This window comes from Myotis daubentonii, chromosome 17 (genome assembly GCF_963259705.1).
Source record: "Myotis daubentonii chromosome 17, mMyoDau2.1, whole genome shotgun sequence".
NCBI lineage: Eukaryota > Metazoa > Chordata > Mammalia > Chiroptera > Vespertilionidae > Myotis > Myotis daubentonii.
The window spans coordinates 10,036,039-10,059,730 of NC_081856.1; the positions used below are offsets into that span (position 1 = coordinate 10,036,039).

General features: G+C 45.4%; 1 pseudogene; it reads right to left on the bottom strand.

Annotated features, from left to right (window-relative positions):
• Positions 1-1,399: 1,399 nt before the first annotated feature.
• Positions 1,400-3,204, bottom strand: LOC132220105 (chromodomain Y-like protein; annotated as a pseudogene).
• Positions 3,205-23,692: the final 20,488 nt, after the last annotated feature.

Sequence of the window (23,692 nt, forward strand, 5' to 3'; positions counted from 1 at the left end):
ACTTCAAAACTGTACAGAAGGAAGGTTTTGACTTCACTTTCCAGACATTCAGTATGATTGCAAGCTCTGAAGCCTGACTAATAAGAGGCATCTGTATGCAGGAACCAGCCACTCCTGAGAGCAATGCGCACCTCTGTTTACGCAGGGCACTCTTGGGCACTGCACTGTACTCGGAATGCTGTGTCGACATGAAAGCGGATACCAAGAACATTAAATGTCAATTATAAGGTAGTTCTATTTTTTTGTTTTAAAGGAGTTTCTGCATTTAATAGTGTGCCAAAACAATTTTTAAAAATATTTTTTATTGTTTTTTTACAGAGGAAGGGAGAGGGATAGAGAGTTAGAAACATTGATGAGAGAGAAACATCAATCAGCTGCCTCCTGCACGCCCTCTACTGGGGATGTGCCCACAACCAAGGTACATGCCCTTGACCGGAATCGAACCTGGGACCCTTCAGTCCTTAAGCCCACGGTCTATCCACTGAGCCAAACCAGTTAGGGCCAAAAGAATTCTAACTTACTAAATAAAATATATCCTAAGTGAACCTAAAAATTACACCTTACAAACATAAACATATTTTCTGGTGTAATCCATCAATCTTATCTGCAAATAGAAAACCAAAATTGTGTAATATGAAGTAGTATTTCTCACCCAGCAACAAGAAGCATTGCAGTCATGTTTCCAGATGGGTCAGAGACACTATTTAAATCAATCCCATGAAGGCTAACGTAACTTAGATATTTACACCTAAGCTACCCAGTGCTTCGCTATTTCTGCAAAACCAGCTTTCTTCTGGAGACAGTGGTTTCTTCATGTTAACTGGGTAAGAACCAGACACATTAAACAGGAAGGAAAAGGCAATTGATTTTTTGAGGCATAAATCCCAAGCATACTTTAGTTTGGGGCCATATTCATCAGTGGAGATTTCATCAGAAATATCCGAAAAGATGTCTTACTTTTGATTTAGATTTTTCATCTGAGGTACCTGTACCTTCCTGGAAACAAAAGCACATTTCAGGTCTTTCGGTATCTCTATTTGGTGCAGAGGAGGTGAGGCTGTCTGGTGCCTCTTTAGAGTCTGTTCTAGAAGGAAAAAATAAGGAAACCAAACATTATTCTAGACTTTTCTGCCACCCCAAACCAGCAAAACACACTTTCCTTTTGTATACAATACAAGCCAAAAGATAAACAGAAACCGAGAGCTTCAAAGAGCTGTCTAGAGCTTGCCATTGTACGTTCATACTTGTGTATATATTAAGTATAAAATAATGACTTTTGGACAAAGGAGCTTTGCAGTCATTTATTTGAAAGTTACAGTACTTAAAAACTCCTTGGTAATAAATAGCTTGGATGTTTCAAGTCCTGCATCCAGTGTGACCTTGGAGTGAACTTGTTTCAGGCTTTGGGAATGGATTAGAGCACCTTGGAGCTACAGATGTCCCGCTCTATAATTTCAGGGTCATCAGCAGGCAGCCTGCCAATCAAAACTCATCCATCTTCCTCTCAAGTATTTCAACAGGGAGTCCCTCCCTTGGGCGGAACCCCAGGTATTCTTTAGCACTTCACACTCCCTCCCATTGGCCGGCTCCAACTCCATCATCATGTTACAGTGCAGGGGTGCTTTGGATTCCTCAGCACAACTGGATTACACAAGGCAGGCTGCTTGCGACCCATGACTTCTTGGGTGAAGGTCCCAGGCCAGGACACCCAGGGGAGCAGGCCTTCTTTCGCTGCCAGATCCGGGCCATCTATCCATGCTTCACATGCAGATGCTCCTCCCATAATCTTGGGAAACGTAATGGTGGAACAGTCATCTGCACTCTGTCCGAAGGTAATAAAGGGTGTTTGAGCCCAAGCCTTTTCATCGGCCCAAACCAATTACAGAGAGGCAATATGTGGGGATCCTTCCAGTCCAATGGCTGGGCCATTTACTGCTACAATAATAGCTTCTTCAAGGGAATGAAACCATTTATGACGTTTCTGGTAGCTTCCGCCAGTTCAGTGCTTTCTCTTTTTCTGCAGCCGACACTGTCTCAGTTGGGTGCCTGCGTGGCCTGCGCTTCCTGCTCCTGCTGCTGCTGGGGAGCTCAACATAGAGGGGCCTCGAGCACTCAGGGCTCGGCCCTGGGGGGAGCCTCGGGCCTGGGACCCTGTGGGGGCATTGCACCAGGTCACAGCTGGTGCCGTGAATTAGTGATTTTTATTTTTAATGGCACTATTTTGCAGGCCAAACAGAATCCCATGGACAGCAATGATTCATGAGCCGCCATTTTGTAACTTCTGACCTGAATAAAAATTAAGTGGGAGGTCTCCCAAATGCTATGAACTGAGTAGCATTGGGAAAGTGACCTCCTCTCACCACATCTCTTCCCCAGTGTAGCCAACCCCTTCTAAAAGTTCTCGGACTTAGTGTGTGGAGGCCTTAAAAAATTGAGGGACTGTTACCACAGAAAATGGAAATGGATATTGTGTAGGGAAAATACTACCCCAGATTTCCAGGGAGACCTGGACAGTTGCCCAGTTGCCTTGAATTTGACTAATTAGGGAGAGCAAATCCAGTGGCAAACGAAGCAACTTAAAAGCTTTTCTTCCGGTGAAGCCGATCTCATTAGTTCAGTTCCTGCTCTGAGTTCTGGCTCTGCGAGGCCATCAGGCTCCAGCTATGCTCTTGAATCTGATCTCAGAGGGAGAACTCCTTCCTGCCTCACTGGCTGTGCTCCCATAGTCTTCATGGATCTTGTGACAGTGCGGTCAGCACCCATGCGAGCCTGTGGAGAAAACAGGTTAGAAACACAGCCTCAACCTGATCTTCTCTCCCAGGCATGGCTTCCTTTCTTGAAATACCTCTGTGACTGCTCTGGGCTACAACATACGGTCTAGGCTTTTAATTGTGGCATTTATAAGGCCTGTGATTTGGGCTCCACCTATTTGCCTTTGTCTTTCAGTATAACTCTTTCTGCATTGCACCGCAGTCTGACGGCACGAAGCTGTCTTGCATTCCCTCCACCATCCTGAACATTCCCCCTCCCTTACTTTTGCAGATTCTATTCTGTTCCTGGCATGCCTTTCCTTCCTTGCCACCTACTGTTGGAATTCTACTTACCATAGAGGAACTTGGGGTTCTTTTTGCCATCCAGTACCCAACATCCCTACCTTTCTAGTAGAATGCTGATCCTAAGGGCATTCTCCATGCCTGTGATCATGATGGCGTGAAAATGAATAAAGGAAGCCTCAACTACAATTGGAGTCAAGAGGATTTGTAGGGGGAGCTCTCACACTCTACTACTCGTCAGTTACCCCAACCAGGAAGAGCCGTACCTTGCATCTCCTACAGGAAGATGTTTTTTACTTTCCTACCACGGCAGGAGAATGGAAGATTTTTCTCCTGACCTGGCAACAGCTCAGCCAATGAAAAGTCACTACACTTCAAACTTCCAGTTTCTTCCAATGGACTCTGTATTAATTCCTCCTAACTTCCCCCTTCCTCTATTTAAAAAAAAAAAAAAGTTCTTCTCTTTCTCCAAACTTGCCTATGGTTTTGTCATAACTTGAATATCCTGAATTGCAATTCTTTGCTATCCCTGAATAAATTAATTTTTGCTGGTAGTTCAATAACTTAGTGGTGTGTTTTTTAGAGTTGGAAAGGAATGACCAACTCTTGCTAAAGAAGCCAAAGCTACTAGCCTTCAGTTCCTCACCCTGACTTGGCCAGTGGCTGAACATGTGACTTTGCTCAGTTTGTTATACATTCTGCCCTGGGACTTTGACAGGTAATAAAAGGACATTCTCAGTAGCAACAAGGCCAAACCAGCCCATTTTTTTTCCATGTGGGGTTTGTATTCTTCATGCATGGCTCCCTTGATTCTGCTCATTTGGTCATTTCAGCCTCCTGTAAATTCCATGATCTCCTGATCTCTTTCTTATACCTTGCTCTTCTTTTGGTTAAGCTAGCTAAAGAAGCTTTCTGTTGCTTGCAGCTAAGAACTCTGTCTAACATATCCCTCTTTAAGGCCCAGCTTAGATCTTACCTCCCCACAAAGCTTTTCTTTAAGCCATCCCTCTTCCACAGTCCTATAAATTCTCTAATAGAAAAGCAAATCCTTGGAATTGGCTCTGATTTTGAGTTATTTACTTACAGGTCTGTTCCCCCCACCAGACTGGGAGCTCCTTGAGGGCACACTGTGTCTTAGGTGGCTTTGTAACTCCAAAGCTAGCTCAGCGCTTGGCACATAGTAGGTACTTAATAATTTTGCATCAAATGGTAAATATGGGTTAAGTTGAATTTATGCAATTGTTTCTTTTTTTTCTAAATATTTTTATTGATTTCAGAGAGGAAGGGAGAAGGAGAGAGAGATAGAAACATCAATGATGAGAGAGAATCATTGATTGGCTGCCTCCTGCATGCCCCCTACTGGGGATCGAGCCCACAACCCAGGCAGTGCCCTTGACCGGAATCAAACCTGAGACCGTTCAGTCCACAGGCTGATATTCTATCCACTGAGCCAGACGGGTCAGGGCAAATTTATGCAATTGTTTCTTTCAGGACATTGCACAGCTTCAGATTTTTTTTTTCCAATTTCTATTTATTTAAGAAGGAACTGAAGACTGAAGGAAAAAGAAAATTATGCAGCTTTTATTATTAGCCAAGCCCTGGATCAGCTGCTTTACATGCAGTACCAGGTCACTAAGTATGATAATGACCCCACTTTATGGCTGAAGAAACAGATTCCAGAAGCTCAAGTGACTTTCCTAAAGTCACTGAACTGGTAAGAGACAGAACTGCTATGACCTCAACATGCTTTTCCTCATCCTCTATCTCCTCATGGTGATTCTCTCAAATTATGAAATGTCTAAAAGTTCAGAAGAAATGGAAGGAAAAGCAGGAGGTTGAAAAAACCTCAAACAACCAGCCCTTGAATGGAGAAGTATCTACATTTGGAAGCTTAAGTTAAATCTTTTATGGAGCATCTTACCAAGACTGTCTTTAAGAGTTTATTCATTATGGGACCTTCTAATTAATTAAGTTTCAGTTCATTTTAGCCCACAAATGCTTCAAATCACCAGGAAAGAATCTGGAAGTGAGAATGCTGTGGATGCACCAAATCCCAGTCCGTACAAAGCTAGCTCCCCACTGGTAGGGGACGAAGGCTAATAAAAGCCTCACTCAAAGACAACAGGAATCCTCTATGGACCAGCAAAGGGCTCTGGGTACACAGAGCAGGAGGGCAATTCCCGAAATACGTATCAGGAGTGATTTCACAGGTCAGAGTAAAAGGATGTGTAGAAGAGAAGCCAAGCAGGGTGGTTTAAGAGGGTGGACTCTGGAGCCAGCTGCCTTGGTCCAAATGTTGCTTGCAGCACCTGCCAGCTCTGGAATCTTGAACAAGTTTCTGTGCCTTTGTTTCTTCATCTGTAAAATGGGAGAATAGTAATGGTACCTACATCATTAGGTTCTGGTGAGGATTAAGCGAGTTAACATTCATAGTCTTAAACAGCAACCTAACACCAAGTGAGCACTCTGTGACTGGTACGCTCCAGTGTAGGATGGACAGCAGAGAAAGGTGCAGGAAGGTGTTCCAGCCATGGAACCATAGGAGGTACACGTGGCAAACGGGAACACAGCGCATGATTCAAGGACTGGAGCTCGGCGTGCACAAAGGGATGGGAAGGGTGGGCAGCAGTGGGCTGAGGTGGGATGGAGGAGGACGCCTAGGATGGAGGTGAGCTAAACCTCAGTGGAAGGCATGCGTGCAATGTAGCGACTTTTCCATGGAATAACCCCAATTTGAAGCCAAGAGACTATTGCAGATACACAACAATGAATCTGGCTTCTTGAGTTAGGGCATGGATAAAAATAGTCTACAGGAGAGAACCTTGGGTGTTTCTAAAAGGAAAAACCCAGAGAAAACTTTGCTATGAATTTGTAAAATATACCCCTAGAAGGAGAGGGAGGGAGGCCTGTTCTGTCTGAGGCAGCATGCTGCACATGTCGGAGGCAGCCCTAATAGAAAAAGATTGGCACCCAGACAGGACACAGACACGAACCCTAAATCTCAGCTCACTTCCTGCTGTCTACCCCTGAGAGAGTCATTTTTGATTTTTGGATCCATCACTTCTCCACCTTCAAAATGTGGACAAACCTACCTTTCTCTGCTGGGAAACTCTCTCATGATGTAAAACACTTAGCAATGAACAGGGTGCTGTGTGCGTGCTGGGTAACACCACATGTAAATATCCCCATAACCCCTCCCACCACGTGGGCAATTCCCAAAGCCATGATTAATCCCTTCTGAAAGCTCTGCATACATATCACTCTGCCTGCCCGTCTCCCAAGGGGGCACAGTTGATTAATTCTGAAATTCTCAACAGCCCTGAGACTGTTTAAACTTGTAAATGATGATTCTGTGATTCTAACTGGCTCAACCTTTGTGAGGCCCGGCACACCCAGGAGCCACAAACCCACAGAACAGGTTAACCCAGCCCCAGTCACCCTGAAGGATGTCAAGAGGGGTCCTTAGAATTTAATGCTCTGCTTGTGGGTGTGGCAAGAAAGAGCTGCTTTTTCTCATTTGGGGAACCTCCTTTTAAAAATTGAACAAATAATCTACATCCATTGTAAAAACATTAGATAATATAGCCAAAACATAGAAATACAAATTACTACAGTCCCATCACCCATAGAAATTCAGCATTAAGCTGTGTAGCATAAGTAACTGTTAATAGACATATGTTTTGCTAATCTGTTGTCATATAGCCTTCCAGACTTCTTTCTATATATCTTTATAAAATAGAATATTATTCTCATTCTTATTAGTATCTTCTTATTCTCTAAGTTATTTTACTCAATAAAAAAATGAAATATAAAACAAGCACCTTTCTGTGTCTCAGTGTTGCTTTATGTCACCTTGTTTAATGGCAGACCAGTATCTCCCTGTAATATAATGGAGCAGTCAGAACTCTGAGGGAGATAGAAGCCCAAGTCAAACTGGCTCAAGAACCATGGAGGGTTTTATTGGCTCATGTAACTGAAAAGGCAGAAGCAAACTTTAAGCATGGCTGGATACGAGGACAACCATCTCCGCCTTCCTCAGGCCCTCCTCTCAATGTTCCTTTATGTCAGCTGCTCGCAGGTGAGCTCTTCTTGCTGCACGCTTAAGTCCTACCAACCCCACATCCAGCGGAGGACCTCTCTGTCCCAACTGTGCCCACAAAAAGTCCCTGAGGAGAGTCCCAATGGCCTCGCTTCGTCCTGTGCCCATCTCTGAATCAGTCACTATTCACTCTCAGGGGATGGAGGGCTCCTACTGGCCAGTGTCCTCTGTGGAGTTGGGTTAAGAGCCCCTTCCAGCGCCAGGAAAAGATCTGTTTCTCAAGTTGGGATGCTGCTACTGTAAGAAAAACAATTGCTAGGCTGACCAACAATTAGAGGTCGGGAACAGGCATATGTGCATTTATTACACATAATAAACAGTCTTCTTCATTGAGATTTCTATATATGTTTGGCACTGTGCTGGTCATTTTACGTATCTTGTATAATCCTCAAATAATCCTATGAGGTTGGGGCTGTTGTCATCATCAGTGTTTTATAGAAATCTAAAGCTTAGCAAAGTTAGTTTGCCCAAAGCCACAGAGTTAAGCCAATAGGGTGCAGGCACGACTAGAGCAAGAGCCCAAGTTATCAATCCTTGTAAGGGTTGTACTTTCCTGAGCAGACCATAGTTGATGGAGCTGAAGAACTGTTGACATTGGATACCAGAGAGAGTGAGCTGGAAAGATAAGAGGTATTGATCAGAGATAAGAACAAATAAAATTAAAATTATAGACAGGGTTGCAGATACTGATAATGATAAGGTGTAGGGTATGACAGTGGCTGTGGGTAGCTGAGATGTAAGATCTTTGGTGGTGGAGGAGATCAAGGAACTGAGAGGCCAGGGCATTGGAAGAATTGTCTACATGGACCTTGAAATTACCAAAAATTAGGTTAGGTTAGGAGAGAATGAGAAGCCAGGAGCTAGAATCCTCAGGAAATGATGGGAAATCACATGGGTCTGGCAAGGACTACAACCAGAAGGGGCAGTGAGTGTTTTGACCTCTTCACATAACCTTTGGGGTTGTTGGTCCTCAGGCAGCACGAGATCATAGCAAGAGGGTGAAGGGAACAGAGAAAAAATTTTGACAACATAAAAGATGAATCAATGGATTTCAGAAGATGCACTGGGAAGCATGGGGTCTGAGCCTAGGTAGTAGAAAGTGTTGAAGAGAGAATAGATTTAAGATACATGAGGGAGGTACTTGAAGATGTGATGGGTGAAGGACAGGTAGGGACCAGGCATACACATGTTCCATTTTGATAGGTAATCAAGTTCGCTCAAGACAATTCACAACTATGCCAGAAAGAGCTGGGTGCTACAAATAAAATGCACAGTGAGAAATTTGTCCCCAAGAAGCTTCCTAAATGTTAAGAAGTAAAGTAAGTATATGAGAAATGGATAATGTGAAGTCACTGAAGTCAAGTGTAGTAAGTGAGATTGGAAGGAAAGGATATTCTTATTTGGTGGCTGATGAGGCCAGATATTATAAAAGAATGACAGCTGGGATGAGTTTTAAAGAATGGGAAGGATTCCTACATCTGGAGAGTTGCTGATGGAGACAAAGAAATAGCATGAGCAAAGATATGGTAAGGGGGAAACACTTGGTATATCTGGAGAAAATGGAGTGACTCATTTGACTGGTTGTTAAGAAGTTGTGAAAGATAAACCTATAGGATGAAGAAACAGGGAAGGGTGGAAGATTGTTAGCTTTTTTTGCTGTCTTCCACATGTGGTTAAGCTACTAGTGGAAAGAGGATTTTAAGACAAGGAGACCACTTGGGGGAAAGATACATTTTGTGTAGAACATGTTGCATTTGAGGTAACTGTAGGACATCCCAGTGGAGGACATACCCAGTGATCAGTGATAAATTACCATTTGTATTTCTTATGAGAACTACTATATGGATGTGTAATACCTGCATATGCCTGCATTTTTTAAATACCCTGACTCATTAAAAAAATGATTTGACTGACACACAAATATACACATCAGAATTTTTTAAAATGAGAAATTAGACAAAAGAAAACACAAGGATGAGAAACAAAATTAAATTTAAGCCATAAGGTAAACATATCATCTTTATGCCATAAAATCCTGTCAAATTGCTAGAGGTGGAAAGTACTTGTGGCTTTGAACTTCCTAGCAACCAAAACAAAAAGAGGAAGCAATGATCAGTTGTCAGATTTCTAATGGATGAGAAATACACATCTGTAAATGTTCGGAACAGGAGAGGTGAGGACTCGGATTTATACAACAGAGCTCTGAAGGAGACATCAGATGTCCTCCTCACCTGGTCCCCCTCCCATTCCAGAGCACATCCAGCTTGAAGTTAGATATGAACTTATGATTTGCTCTGTCCAATGATGTGTGAGCACAAGGGGTGTGTCATATTTTCAAGTGGAAGTTTAAAAGCCAGTATGGAACTCTCCATTCACGCTTTCCCGTGCCACAGTGACCACGACTGCCAAGAGGAGAATATAGAGAAAAAGGGAAGGAGAATGGGCTGTTTGGCAACATCTAATGAGACAAGAAAGAAGGCTGAAAGAGGAGAATGAACAGTGCAATACCTAGAAGGAAGACCGTAGGAACCACAGGATCCTAGAAACTAAGTTGAAGGCTTTTTCCAAAGGGAGAACCTGAGAAAGATTAAATGCTTCCCATAGTCACACAACCAAAAAGTGGTATAATTATTATCTAAGTTCATTCTTAATGAGGGAAAGGGAACTACAGGCCCTACCACTTTCCAGCTGTATGACCTAGGGCGCAGTTAGCCCACAGTTTACTCACCAATAAACTGGGGACAATAAAAGTACCCCCTAAAAAGATAGTACCTCCTCTGCAATATTATGAGGACAGGATCATATATTGTCCGCAATGCACAAAGGTTAGGGTTCTGTGCTTTGAAGACCTGGAATTCGCAAATGTACTCGAATATTCATTTTCACCTTTTGAACCCAGAAAGGGGAAATTGGGCTTTAGGCATCCATTCCCCCAAACCACACATCTCCAGGCTCTGCAGGCCACAGAAGGCCTGGACCTGGGTCTCTGGCAACACTCACTCAACCTGCATGAGCAAAACAAAATGAAATCACAGTGCTTGCCAGCATCCACCCTGCAAGCTCCGAAGGACAATCTCTTGGCAGGAAGGGAAAATAATCTTTTATTCCTCAACCCCTTGGATTCCAGTTTGAGCCAAAGCCCTATTTTATGAAATAAAAGCAGTAATCCGACAAAAAAACAATTTTTCAAAAATGGAGTGCCTAATAACGAGAAACAGTACTGCCTCTCAGATGTTATATCTCGGCGTTGCCGTAGGGGCTCACGCCCATCTCTTTTGTCTAGGGCTGTGGTTTGAAAGCCATCTGATATCCATGTGGTAGCTCTGTTTTCTCTGGTGTCTGCCATGTTGTCTGGCTTCTTTCAGTGGCTGCCAGCTCACTCCATTCACCCTCAGTCTCCTGAAGTCCCCACATAGGTATTGGAAAATGGTAAATTTTTGGTGCTTGTTTACAAGAACATTTTGTATGAGATCACCCCCAGAATGGAAGATGTGTGTAAGATCACTGACATCTATATATTTTCAGGGTTGTCCAAAGTGTTCATTCCATCTGCACTTGAATACTTCTAATGACCAAAGAGCACACTATCTATCAAAGAAGAGTATTCTTTCAAGCAGCAGGCCACGTGCATTCCCACCTGCAGGCTTAGCCGGTGGGGTGCCTTCTTCCTGAAACCCTTCCTTCCCTACCCTCTGCCAATACACAGTCCAGTCACCTATCTCCCCATACATTGGAGATTTTCTTCCCCCTCAGTACAATTTTATTCAGTTTAGAGTTTATACAACAGCATTTATTGACACCTACTACTTGCCAGGCACTGTTCTAGGCTTTACACACAAAGGCTGTAGTTCCCTTTCCCTCATTAAGAACTGAACTTAGATAATAATTATACCAGTTTTTGGTTGTGTGACTATGGGAAGCATTTAATCTTTCTCAGGTTCTCCCTTTGGAAAAAGCCTTTAATTTAGTTTCTAGGATCCTGTGGTTCCCACGGTCTTCCTTCTAGGTACTGCACTGTTCATTCTCCTCTTTCAGCCTTCTTGTCTCATTAGATGTTGCCAAACAGCCCATTCTCCTTCCCTTTTTCTCTATATTGCTCAGCCCTCATGGTTAAGGGCCAGGCTCTGGAGGTGGAGCTGAATTTAAATCCTGCTTTTAGGACAGATGGATGAGCTTGCATCAGTTACTGAACCCCTCTGAGTCCTACTTTCCTCATCTGTAAAATGGACCAAACAATAATTTCCATTTCAAAAGTTGATGTGATATCTAGATGAAATAATGAACATAGAGTTATCATCAGAGTGACCGACACAAGGTCAGCACTTGGTCGATGATAGATGGACGTTAGAACACTTGAGCACAATGATGCTTTTGCTTGGAACTTCTCCAACTTCCTTGTTAAGATGCATTCAAGATCCTGGCTCAAGCATCATTTACTCAGCAAAACCCTACCCCAAACCAAGGTGTTGCCTAATTTCAGAGTCTAACAGCCCAGTCTTCCTTTCTTGATAGCACCAACACCTGTGATTTCACATGCATCTTGGTGGTTATTATTAACTTATGTCTGTCCCACAGTATCTCCCACTGCCTTCTCCCAATCAGACTGTCAGCTACGTGAAGACAAGGGTCTTTATTTTTACTGACCGTTCATTCTATCCCTCATACCTCAATTTGTAAATAGGTGCTCAGTATATATGTTAATGAATAAAAAAAGGAACAAGTAAATAATATGTAATATTAAACATATTCTAATGACACTGAGGTATTATATTGAAAATAACAATTTAGACTTCAAGAGACCAAGTAATAGCTTTAAGGAGTTGGAATGGGATGTGGATGGCATAAATTACATTGTCCAGACAAATGTGTAGAGTAGAAAGAGACTTACAGCTCACTAGGATAGGCCCTTTAACAAAAGATAGTAATTGCTGCCCAGCCGGTGTGGCCCAGTGGTTGAGCATCAACCCATGAACCAGGAGGTCACAGTTTGATTCCCAGTCAGGGCATATACCCAGGTTGCAGGCTCAATCCCCAGTAAGGGGAGTGCAGGAGGCGGTTTATCGATGATTCTCACTATTGATGTTTCTGTCTCTCCCTCTCCCTTCTTCTCTCTAAAATCAATTTAAAAAACATATTTTTTAAAAAGATAGTACTTGCTAACATATATGTAGCACTTACATTGTGCCAGGCACTGTGCTGTATGCATATTAATTCATTTAATTTCTATAAGTCAATGAGGTGTGGCACCTATGCAGAAGGGTTAAGTAAGTGTGATGGGATCATGCTCACTTTGAGGTCTCCTTGCTAGTCCTTGGGTCTTCTTCTCCATGACCTTCTGGGTTCTGGACCTCCCTTAGTTCATGCCCTGGATCTTAGACTTTGTATGATTCTGACCTTTAGTAACAAGACTTCAATCTCCTATTTTCCAGACCCTCAATTGGTTTGGTTTGCAATGTTCATGAGCACATTAGTGCTCAGAGGACCCTGGAATATTTCTATCTTATTGCTTCTCACAGTCTAATGGGGAAGACCCCAAGTATCCTTTCATTCAAAGACCCTTTTCTTTTTATTGATTGACTGACGAGAGAGAGAGAGAGAGAGAGAGAGAGAGAGAGAGAGAGATGAATTTGTTTTTCCACTTATTTATGCATTTATTGATTGATTCTTGCATGTGGGCCCTGACCAGTGATTGAACCCACAACTTTGGCATATCAGGACAATATTCTCACCAACTGAGCTAGCTGGCCATGGTTCAAAGACCCTTTTCTAACTTGAACAGGGTCGTTTCAATCCATCACTTGTCGTTGCTTGAAGTGACTTGTGAGATTACATGGTGTCTTCAAGGTCATTTAAGGTCATCCCCGTTGAATTCCATAGCCTCCAGAATAGTGTCCTGGAAGAGTGGTTTTCCAGCCTGTATTTGTACAGAGCCAGTGATGGATTATTCATCAACCCAAGACACACTTTCCATTATGCCCTGTTGGAAAGATCTTTCTGTACCTAAGTTGAAACTTAACTCCCTATAATTTCTCCTCTTGGGCAGTAGAGTACATAGAGGGGCAGTAGGAGCTGTCTGTCCCAGCAGGAGCAAATATTTTACCACTTTGTTGTTTAGAATTTCTACTGTGCAATGCTAATGAAAGCATATCAACTTTTCATGTGTTTTTTGTCATTTTCAGATTCTCCACAAACAACACACTCCTCATTGCCTGAGCCAGAAGGACTCAGCCCACCAAGGCCCCCTGGTCCTAGCCCCGCCTCCTGGGACCACACAATAAGTATGCTCCCCCTTCCTCAAGGCAGCCTGTGTAGCCCCCAAAATCTTTCTTTGACCTGGTTGCTCCTGGTAGGTGGCAATCCAGGCTCCATTGCTTGGGAGCTGGGTGAATTCAGGCAAGTCACTTAATCCTTCTGGGCCTCAGTATCCTCATTTAAAAAAGGGGGCGCAGGTCAAATCAGACATGTGCTGATGACAGAAACCCAGAAAGTGCTGTGCACGTGCTGCTGATTTTTCTAATGCTGACCATCTGGGCTCCAACAGGAAGTGACCTTTTGCTCCAGGTACAAGAGTAGGAGCCTAACCTGGAGCTGGAGGATGAAAATAGCAGGGGCTGGTCAGGAAATTATAAACCCCAGAATCAGGGCAGAAAACAAAGATGGGATCTGACCCAGGAGGACTTTTATGCCAATGAGCACACTGGCAAACACGCACTGAGCACTGTGCCCCAAGCACTTTGCTGCATCATTTCACAAACACCGTACAGCAGATCCAAGAGGTAGGGCAATGGTTGTCTCCATTAGGCAGAAGGGGAAACTGAGGCACAGAAAGACTAAGCACCTTGCCAAGTTCACACACTCTGTGCTAGAACCGACTGCCTGGCTCCATAACTCTCGACCCCTGTTCTATCATGATTCTGGCAGCAAGGCCAAGGTGAGGAAGCAACTGGGGCAGGGGTTAGGATGGAGCCCGAGGTCCTAAGATTTTACCTAATGAGGCTTTGGGAGGCAAAGGAGCCCAGAGGGACTGGGTTTCTGGAAGGGAATGAAATGCCCAGAGCAGACGCAGAGGCATTGGAACTCAAGTTCATGGATCAGAAGGGCACCTGCTGGGCTTAGACGCCATAAATAATTCTTAACATGTCCCGGCCCCTCTGCTAAACATAATTTGCCCTTGGTCACGAAGGTAGAAGCTGAGCTGGGACATGTCTGATGCCCTTTCCCTTGGCTTTTGAACCACTATCAGGGCACCATGCCTTTGCTTAGCACTCTTACCTTCTAGGAGCTGATCACATCCCCCCAGGGAGCAGAGACAAACTTTCCTTTCTCACCCCTCACCCACTGCCCCCATGCCCCACAGGGCTTCCCTCTGAAGATCCCTGGAGCCACCTCCAGCCAGAGGCCAATGTGGGAGCTTGTGCCCACCTCCAGCAGGGTTTGAGCTGAGCAGGCTCTGGCAGGCTTTCGAAGTTCCCAGGCTTGAGCAAGCCCAGACACAGCCCACCTCCCGGGCGTGGGACAACGGGCTGTAAAGTCAGCGGTGGTTTTCAGGGCCCTGTTCAGACTCGTGGGTGGTGCTGAGCCAGATGTGTCAGGGATCAGCCTGGTGTGTCTGGGGCGAGAGAACCAGACAGACCATTCCCCAGGGACGGAAGAATACATCTTGAATTGACAGATTTCCTGAAGAATGTGTAACATGACATTAAGCTTCGCCACCTAAGATGGAGTCGAATTTCTCCCATCATTTGGCTGCAGCTCAAAGGAAAAATATGCTAGACACCCAGTGGTCCCTTTAAGACAGCTGACTCAATGGTTCGCCTATCTTGGTCCACATGGAATCAAAATTCAAGACATATTAACAGACCGTTGTTTGCAACTGCCAAGTTTAATGTCCTAGTTGGTTTACTTTCCTCTTAAGAGGAAAGGGGAGGGTAAGGGTTACTTGGCTTGGGAACTGAAGAGTGGTCAGGATCCATCTCTGTGAACCTCAGTTTTCTCTGCTATAAAATGGTCTCTCGCCCTTGCTGGTTTGGCGCAGTGGATAGAGCGTCAGCCCGCAGGCTGGAGGGTCCTGGGTTCCATCTGGTCAAGGGCACATACCTCGGTTGCAGGCTTGATCCCTGGTCCTGGTTGGGGGCCCATACGGGAGGCAACCAATCAGTGTGTCTTTCTCACATCGACGTTTCTGTCTCTCCCTCTCCCTTCCGCTTCCTCTCAAAATCAATGAAAAGACATCCTCAGTTGAGGATTAACAAAAAAAATAAGTAAATAAATAAAATGGGTCTCTATCTCAAAAACTTTATGTTTCCACCTGTCCCTTCCCCTACCATGCCTTACTCTTTCTCCACCTCCTCCCTCAGGGGATGAAAACTTGTGGGGGTGGTTACTGCCAAAGGTCACCCAGGTCCCTGATATTGCCTGGTTGTGGCCTGTTCACCTTTTATGTCTAAACTCAGCCACATTTTGCCTGAAAATATTTTCTGGTCTTTCCCCATCACTCAGTTGGTTGGATACCACTTCTCAGGGCCCCCACAGCATGTCCTATGTAGCTCTATAATTGCATGCTCATTTGTGTGTTGGCCTGTGACTAATCTAGACCTTCTATACACCATTGTGGTGTCGTTTTTGTCTCTGAAATGCCAAGGCCGGCCCTAGGTCATGTGGCTTAGCTGCTTGGAGTGTCATCCCATACACTGAAGGGTTGAAGGTTCGATTCCCAGTCAGGACACAAACCCAGGTTGTGGGTTTGATCCCTGGCTGGAATGCAAATGGAAGCAACTGATTGATGTTTCTCATATCGATGTTTCTCTCTCTCCCCCTTTCCCTTCCTCCCTCTCTCGCAATCCAATTTTTAAAAAGTGCCAAGACCTATCACGGCATCTTGGACACAATGGGTGCTCAGTAAATATTTGGCAAATAAATATGCACCTTATAGGTATATTTGAAGATTAAATTAGATAAAGAATATGAAAACAAAACTGTAAATTACTATTACATTTATTATTATTGTCCATGGATACATTTATGAATTTTTTACAAACGGACATATGTATTATATTATTTTGTATTATATTGCATATTATATATGCAATATATACGTTAGTAATATTATTAAAATAGTAATAGGTGCCAAAGCCTAGGCAAAGAGATTTGTGTAGTCAAATGTTGAGAAAACAACCAGAAATATACATGTATATATACAACTGTGGATTCGTGTCTACATTCATACCATCAATGACAAGAAATTATTATAACTCCTGGGCTGAGAATGCCAATCACATCTCTAAATTATTTTCCAAGAAAGCAGAGAGGTGCTAGCCAGGGGCTTGAATGTCACCGCCGCTGCCTTTTATGTGGTGAAGACTTTCTGGTTTCCAGAAGGTTTTCATACCCCTGGCTCGTACAGTTGCCATGTAAATTAATCTAAGAAATCAGACAGTACAAAGGAGGGAAAATGCACCAGGCCCTTGCTTTCATGTTTCTGTCCTTTTCTCAGGAGGGAGGGAGTGCCAACAGGCTAAACGTGTGTCCTCCGTTCTGGGAGTGGGGAGGGACCCAAGAAGGGGGCCCCGAGTGTGGGAGCAGCTGCTGAAAGTAAGGCGGAGCCAAAGCTCCACGCTGCTGCCACGCCCCAAAGACGGCCTGCCACGGGCCACCAGACTGCCAGCGTCAGGCGCTATCTGGTAAGTCAGCGTCCTCTCCCTTATCACCATCAGGCTCAGCCAGATCCAGGGCGCAGTGCTACGCTGCACGCCGCACGTCCCTCTTCTCAGCCCGGACAGACCTGCTCTCCCCAGCCCTGCCTGATCGCTCCTACCCTGCCCAGGTCTGCTAGGAACACGCTCCTGCCTGCCTCCCTCCCTCCTGTCCTCCCTCCCTCCTCCCCTGCCTCCTTCCTGCCTGCCTTCCTGCTTTTCTGCCTTTCTTCTTTTCTTTTCTTTTTTTTTTTAAATATTTGTATTGATTTCAGAGAAGAAGGGAGAGGGAGAGAGATATAGACATGTCAATAATGAGAGACAATTGATCGGCTGCCTCCTGCACATCCCGCGCCCCCCCCCTCCCCCCGCCCCCACTGGGGATGGAGCCCATCCTGCCTGCAACCCCAGGCGTTTGCCCTGCCCAGGAATTGAACTGTGACTACCTGGTTCATAGTTCAATGAGCCACCACAGCCTAGCTCTTTCTTCTTTTCTTAATAAAATTTTACTCTAGTTAATTTTTTAAATTAAATAAGTAATACATTCTAGAGGTTACAAAAAACTATTATAACTGTACAGTTAAAATTCTTCCTCTCTTGCCGGGCTGGTGTTGCCCAGTGGTTAAGCATAGACCTGTGAACCAGGAGGTCATGGTTCAATTCGTGGTCAGGGCACATGCCGGGGTTGTGGGCTTGATCCCCAGTGTGGGGCACACAGGAAGTAGCCAATCAATGATTCTCTCTCATCATTGATGTTTCTATCTCTCTCTCCCTCTCCCTTCCTCTCTGAAATCAATAACAATTAAAAAAACAATTCTCCCTCCCTTCACTAGCTCTCAGGGACTCGATGCCTTCTGTATATCCCTCCAGAGATTTAAAAAATGCACATGCTAATATGATTATATACCTCCACTCCTTTTTTGTAAATATGATAAGCCTTGTTTGGTGATACTTAGTGTTCTGTTCCTCATTTTCCTCAATGAATAGATCTTGGAGATCTTTCCAGGTCAGAACTGGAAGAGCTTCCTCTGTCTTTTTCATGGCTGTGTAGTTTTCCAATTCATAGCTTGTTTTAATCAGCCCTGAACTGGTGGACATTTACAACCAATGCTGCAACGGAAAACCTTGACAGCTGTCCCTTCCCCACTGTCATCTGTACTCAGGCGTGGGGTCGCTGGGCTGTTTTAATAGCTATTGCCAAACTGCCCGTCATGGGAGTTGTAGCAATTTACATTCTCTCCAAGAACGTAAGAGAAGGAACAGAGTTGTAAAACTTTAAAATAGGAGTAATTCTACCACAGATAGCCATTTATTAAGCGCCCACTCTAGGCCAGGCACTTTACACTTATCACCTCATTTAATCCCCACCACAACCTTTAATGTCTGTCCGTTGTCAGGGGGACCCCAAGATTCACAGATGAATATTACCTTCGGCGTCACCATAGCCCTTCTTGCTACTCGTGGGTCTCTCATCTCAAAGCCAGGAAGTCGATGCTCACTCCGATCCTCACCAGAACACTCGCAGGCTGCTTGCCCTGAGCGCTTCATGATGCCAGGCACGCTGCCTCACCCAGTCCTCCCAGCAGCCTCGTGACTCAGGCTTTGTCATTATCTCAGGAATGGGAAAGCCAAAGGCAGGAGCGGTAACAAGCCCTCGGCTCAGGGTGACACGGCGTGTGGGCAGCTGTCCCAGGATTTGGACCCAGACAGTCTGATGACACAAATCCAGACCGTTCGCAGCACTAAGATCAAAAGTTCCGTGGATGGACACAGTGAGGGTAGCAAGACAGCGTGAATGCCGCTGACCTGGGCGTGCACTTCAAAATGGTGAAAACGGTGAATTTTATGTGATGTATATGCTACTGCAATTTTTTAAAAAAGGGAACATGCTAATGCGTGTTTTGAAGAGTTGGGAGGCGAGAGGCCTCGCTTGTCAAGGCTCAGCACAGGCCTTGCCCGGAGAAGGTGCTTCGTCGACGGAAGCGTTGCTCATGACTGATTAGTAGCACCTGCTGTGTGTCTGCCGTGGAGCCGTCCCAGGTGGGACTTTAGTCTCAAGCGGGGAAAGTCACCTCGTGTGTGAGGAACAGATGAGCTCTTCTGTGTGAAAATGCTTGGTAAACTTAAAAAGAAAAAGTCGAGAAGTGATGGATCAAAGAGTTACCAGCACATTTCACAGAGAGCGGAGCTGTTTGTCTGTCTCCTCTGAGCGCTTGTATTTACCCCATCACAACACTGTGGCCAGGGGAGGGGGTAACTTCCTCAGGCCCCCTCCCTCCCCGGACTGGAATCTGGGGCAGAAACTCTCTTCCTTGTGTGCATTCCAGCACCCAGCCCGGAGCCTGCACCCAGAGGTGCCTTGCCCACTCTTGCTGACTCAGCTGAACGTGGGCGCCTTGGAGCAGCCCTCCAGGCCATTTTAGCCAGAGACCTCCTTCGAGGACAGAGGCAAGATGTCCAGTCCTGCTTTATGAGCGGGCCCTCTCCTGGGCCAGTGTCTCCCGCTGAGGGTGCAGTCGCCCATCTCCGTGCAAACACTGCATCTGCTGACCAGCGGGCACTGCCTGTGGGGCGAGAAGGGAAGTCAAGTTCAGGGTGAGGGGAGGGAGGCTCCCGGGCCTCCCAGGGAGAGGTGGCCTCAGGACAGGGCCGCCTCCTTGTTTGTGATGGTTTTCATTACTTGTTTGAACTCCTGTGGAGTAGATGTTTCTCAGGCATATTTGGGGATCTAATTCTGGAGTCCTTAAGCACAGAAGAATGTGATAAAATGCCTGCCCCTGGATGTGGAGGCGGCTGCCTCGGCTGTCTGTGCACAGCCTTTGCAGACGGGCAGGGGGCAGTGGGCTCAAGAGGGTGAGTGATCTGCCCAGGGTCCCCCTGGAAGCGTCAGAACCAGGACAAAGGCTCACAGTTCTTGCCCAGAACTGACTACAACCCTCTGCTGACTGAACAGGCTGGTGTTCAGGTAAACTGAGGAACAAAGGCAGCCTCTCGGGGCAGGCAGGCAGTTTTCCTATTAAAACAGCAAGGTGTTCGCCCAATAGCCTCTCCACCGCCAACCTTTGAGCTGAATTAGTCCTCCGAATACCAGACCAGAAAAATCACTTATTCGTCATTCTTCCTTTTGGCTCCTCCTAACTCCTCAGCGTGTCCTGCAGAAGGGAGTGTGGGTGAGCCCCGGGAAGAGGAAGAAAAGATGATGAGGTAGCAGAGGCTTCCTCACTCATCACGTGCCAGGGAGCAGCTGCCTCAGGCCGTCTCCGTGGCCAACAGGACTTGCTCCTCGAGGCAGGAAAGACCGTGGCTGCCTCAGTGTTTCCCCGGCCTGTGCCCAATATGCCAGCAGCTGGGTGTTTCTTCCCGTCGGACTCGGTGGTGGTCGCCGTGGGGCTGGGGGTTCATGTGAGACCGACATCCTGATCTGAGGCATGAGGAGGCTCCAGTGATGGCGAACCTATGACATGCGTGTCAGAGGTGACACGCGAACTCATTTTTTTGGTTGATTTTTCTTTGTTAAATGGCATTTAAATATACAAAATAAATATCAAACGTATAAGTCTTTGTTTTACTATGGTTGCAAATATCAAAAAATTTCTATATGCGACACGGCGCCAGAGTTAAGTTAGGGTTTTTCAAAATGCTGACACGCCGAGCTCAAAAGGTTCACCATCACCGGGTTAGGCAGTTTGTTCTAGGGCCGGAGGCCAACCCGTGAAGTTTTGTCTCACCCAGAGCTCAGGCTCCTCCCTGCTTCTGGAAGACTTCACCAGGCCAGGAAGCCATCAGCCTGGGGGTCAAATGAAGGGAGGCAGCTCCAGGACACACCCCAGAGCAGTTTCTGGTCAGGCATTCCTGGCAGCAGGGCCACCTCGGCCTCCCACGCCTGGTCCGTGATGAAAGCTGATAGGCAAGCCTGCCGAATGCCGGGGCAGGGAGCCACCCAGCGTGGCTTCAGGGCACCGAGAGGTCTCCCTGCTAAAAATACCTCTCCCCCCTTCCTGCTGTGGAAGCTGGAATGGTCACGTGGGAGTGCTACTCCCTTAGTTTGAGGCTTTATATTCTTAGTAGATCTGATTTAAAAATTAAATAGCACTGTGTGCAGAATAAACTGAGGCATGACCACACCATGACGCCTTACTTGGCATTTATTTATATCCATGTGTAAATCCAAGGAAGAATTTGAGAGTCTCACAAGTTTATTTCTCAGAGTAGCCAGCTGAGGCCACCAGATCTTGCTCTGGCAAATCTGTGGGGCCGAGAGAGAGAGCATGAGCTCTCTGCCTTGGACATTTCATTCATCTGCTCAAAATGCTCCAATAGCTCTGACTGTACTTTAAATAGAGCCCTCACCCATACATTCATCATCTTGCTCACTGAACTCCCACCTCAGTCAAATGCTCTGAGCTCTCCCTGCTCTGGGACCTCCTGCAAGCTGCCTCTTTTGCTGGCTGACCTTTTCCCTCTGTCCCTGGCTCCTCTCTGTCCTTCAGGCCTCGACTTGACATGCCACCACTTAGGTGGCACCCTGACAACGGTAGCTACGGTAAGTATCCCCTCTTTCAAACTGTTCTTTTCCTTTACAGTCTTTCTTACTATTTCCGTGTGTGTGTGTGTGTGGTCAGCCCTCACTATTTATAGATTCTGTGAGTTTGCCTACACCCTAAACTTATTTGTAGCCCCCCAAATCAGTACTCCCAGTGCTTTTGAGGTCATCTGTGGACACGCACAAAAGGTGAAACATTTGAGTCACTCAACGCCCACGTTCGCAGCTGAGGTCCAACAGGGTGACACTCTGCTTCTTGTTCAGCTCTCAAGCTCCATACAAGTGTCCTTTTCACGGCCAATTTTGTACCATGTTTTCATTTGGGGGCTTTTGGTTGGTGGTTTTGCTGTTTGGAATGGCCCCCCAGTGTAGTGCTAAAGTGCTACCTTGTGTTCCCAGGCTCAAGAAGGCTGGGAGGTGTCCTGTGGAGAAGAGATTCATTCAGGCATGAGTTGTACTGCGGTTGGCCATGAGTGCAACAATAATGAATCACTGTATATTTAAAAAGGTGTATTTAAACAGAAGTACACAGGAAATAAGGTCATGTATGGATTGGTTGATGAAAATGCTGTGACTGGATCCTCGTAGGAACCTAACCCCGTATTTCCCCTAGGAGCAATGGTGCCATATTCACCAACACAATGCTTATGGTAACTTTATAAAACGTAATTTCCATAAACAATAAGAATGAACTGTATTTTTACCGGTTTCTCAGAGCTGCTGCAACAAGTACCACAACCTGAGTAGCTTAAAACAACAGAATTTTATTCTCACAGTTCTGGAGGCTGGAAGTCCAAAATCAGGGTGTCAGCAGAGTTCGCTTCCTCCAATAGTGCTAGAGGAGAACCCTTCCCTTGCCTCTCCCTAGTTTCCGGTGGTTTGCGGACAGTCCTGGGTCCTCCCTGGCCCACAGCTGCATCTCTGCCTAAGTCATCAAAGGGCATTCTCTCACACGTGACTCTGTCTCTGTGTCTCTTCACTCTTCTTGTAAGGACACCAGTCATATTGGATTTAGGGCACAGCCTACTTGAATATGATTTTATCTTAACTAATTCCATCTGCCAAGACTCTATTTCCAAATGAGATCACATTCTGAAGTTCTGGGAAGGACATGAATTTGGGGGAGAGGACTCTACTTAACCCAGATATACATTTATTTTACCTATTTATAATTTAAAAATATATGCATTCAATCAATATCTATATTAAAGTACTTAATTAATCAATATATTAACTAATGTGCATATTTAATCAATATCTATTTCCCCAAATAGATGACAAACTCCACAAGGAAGGACAATGAAGTTCTTGTTTGTCTTTTTTAAAAATATTTTTTTTATTGATTTCAGAGAGGAAGGAAGAGGGAGGAAGAGAGAGATAGAAACATCAATGGTGAGAGAGAATCATTGATCAACTGCCTCCTGCACACCTCCTACTAGGGATCGAGCCCTCAATCTGGGCAGGTGCCCTGACCGGGAATCGAACTGCAACCTCCTAATTCATAGGTCGATGCTCAAACACTGAGCAACACTAGCCAGGCCTTATTTGTCTTTTTACGTTCAACACCAAGCCCAGCCTGATACATGGTAGGAGTTCAGTAAATATTTGTGGAAGATGAATGAATAAATGAATGAATGATTTCAAAGCCAGCAATGAGCGAACTATCATGGAGCCTCGTCTCCTGGACAGCCACCATCCATCAGGTCAGGCGGAGAAAGAGGCCAAATGGGTGGGCGTCCATCTCCACCTCCCTCCCCACTTCACTTCCACCAGTTTCCCTGCTTGTATCTGTTTTATAAACTCTGCTTCTACGCAATGTTATTTTTATAAAAGAACGGATTAAATGAGTTTGGAAAGTGTGAAAAAAAAACAAAAAACTGAGCCTATTATATAGATGAGGAAACCTAGGTCCAAAGACATGAAGGGCTTTGCCCTGGGTCCTCAGGCAGTCAATGCAGAGACAGGACCAGGGGGCTGGTCTTTTAAGCCCTGTCCCACAAGTTTTGACTGGACACTCACTCTCCTGCCAAGACATACACAGGGAGTACTTTGGAATTTACCCTCCCTGGAACTCTGTTTTTCTATCTGGAGCAACTTCTGGGAGAAGGAAACAGAGCCTGTGGCATGTGCCCCTTCCCCAAGGCTCTGAAAGGCCCTTTGTGCCAAGTTCATGGACATTCCACAGGCCTGCCCTAGACAAATCCATCTGCCAGCGGGTCACAATTCTTGCCTTCATCTCTGAGCCGAGGTATTTTGTATTTTGGCCTTTCTGCTTTTAAATGCACCCTTTGCTTTTTTGGAAGCT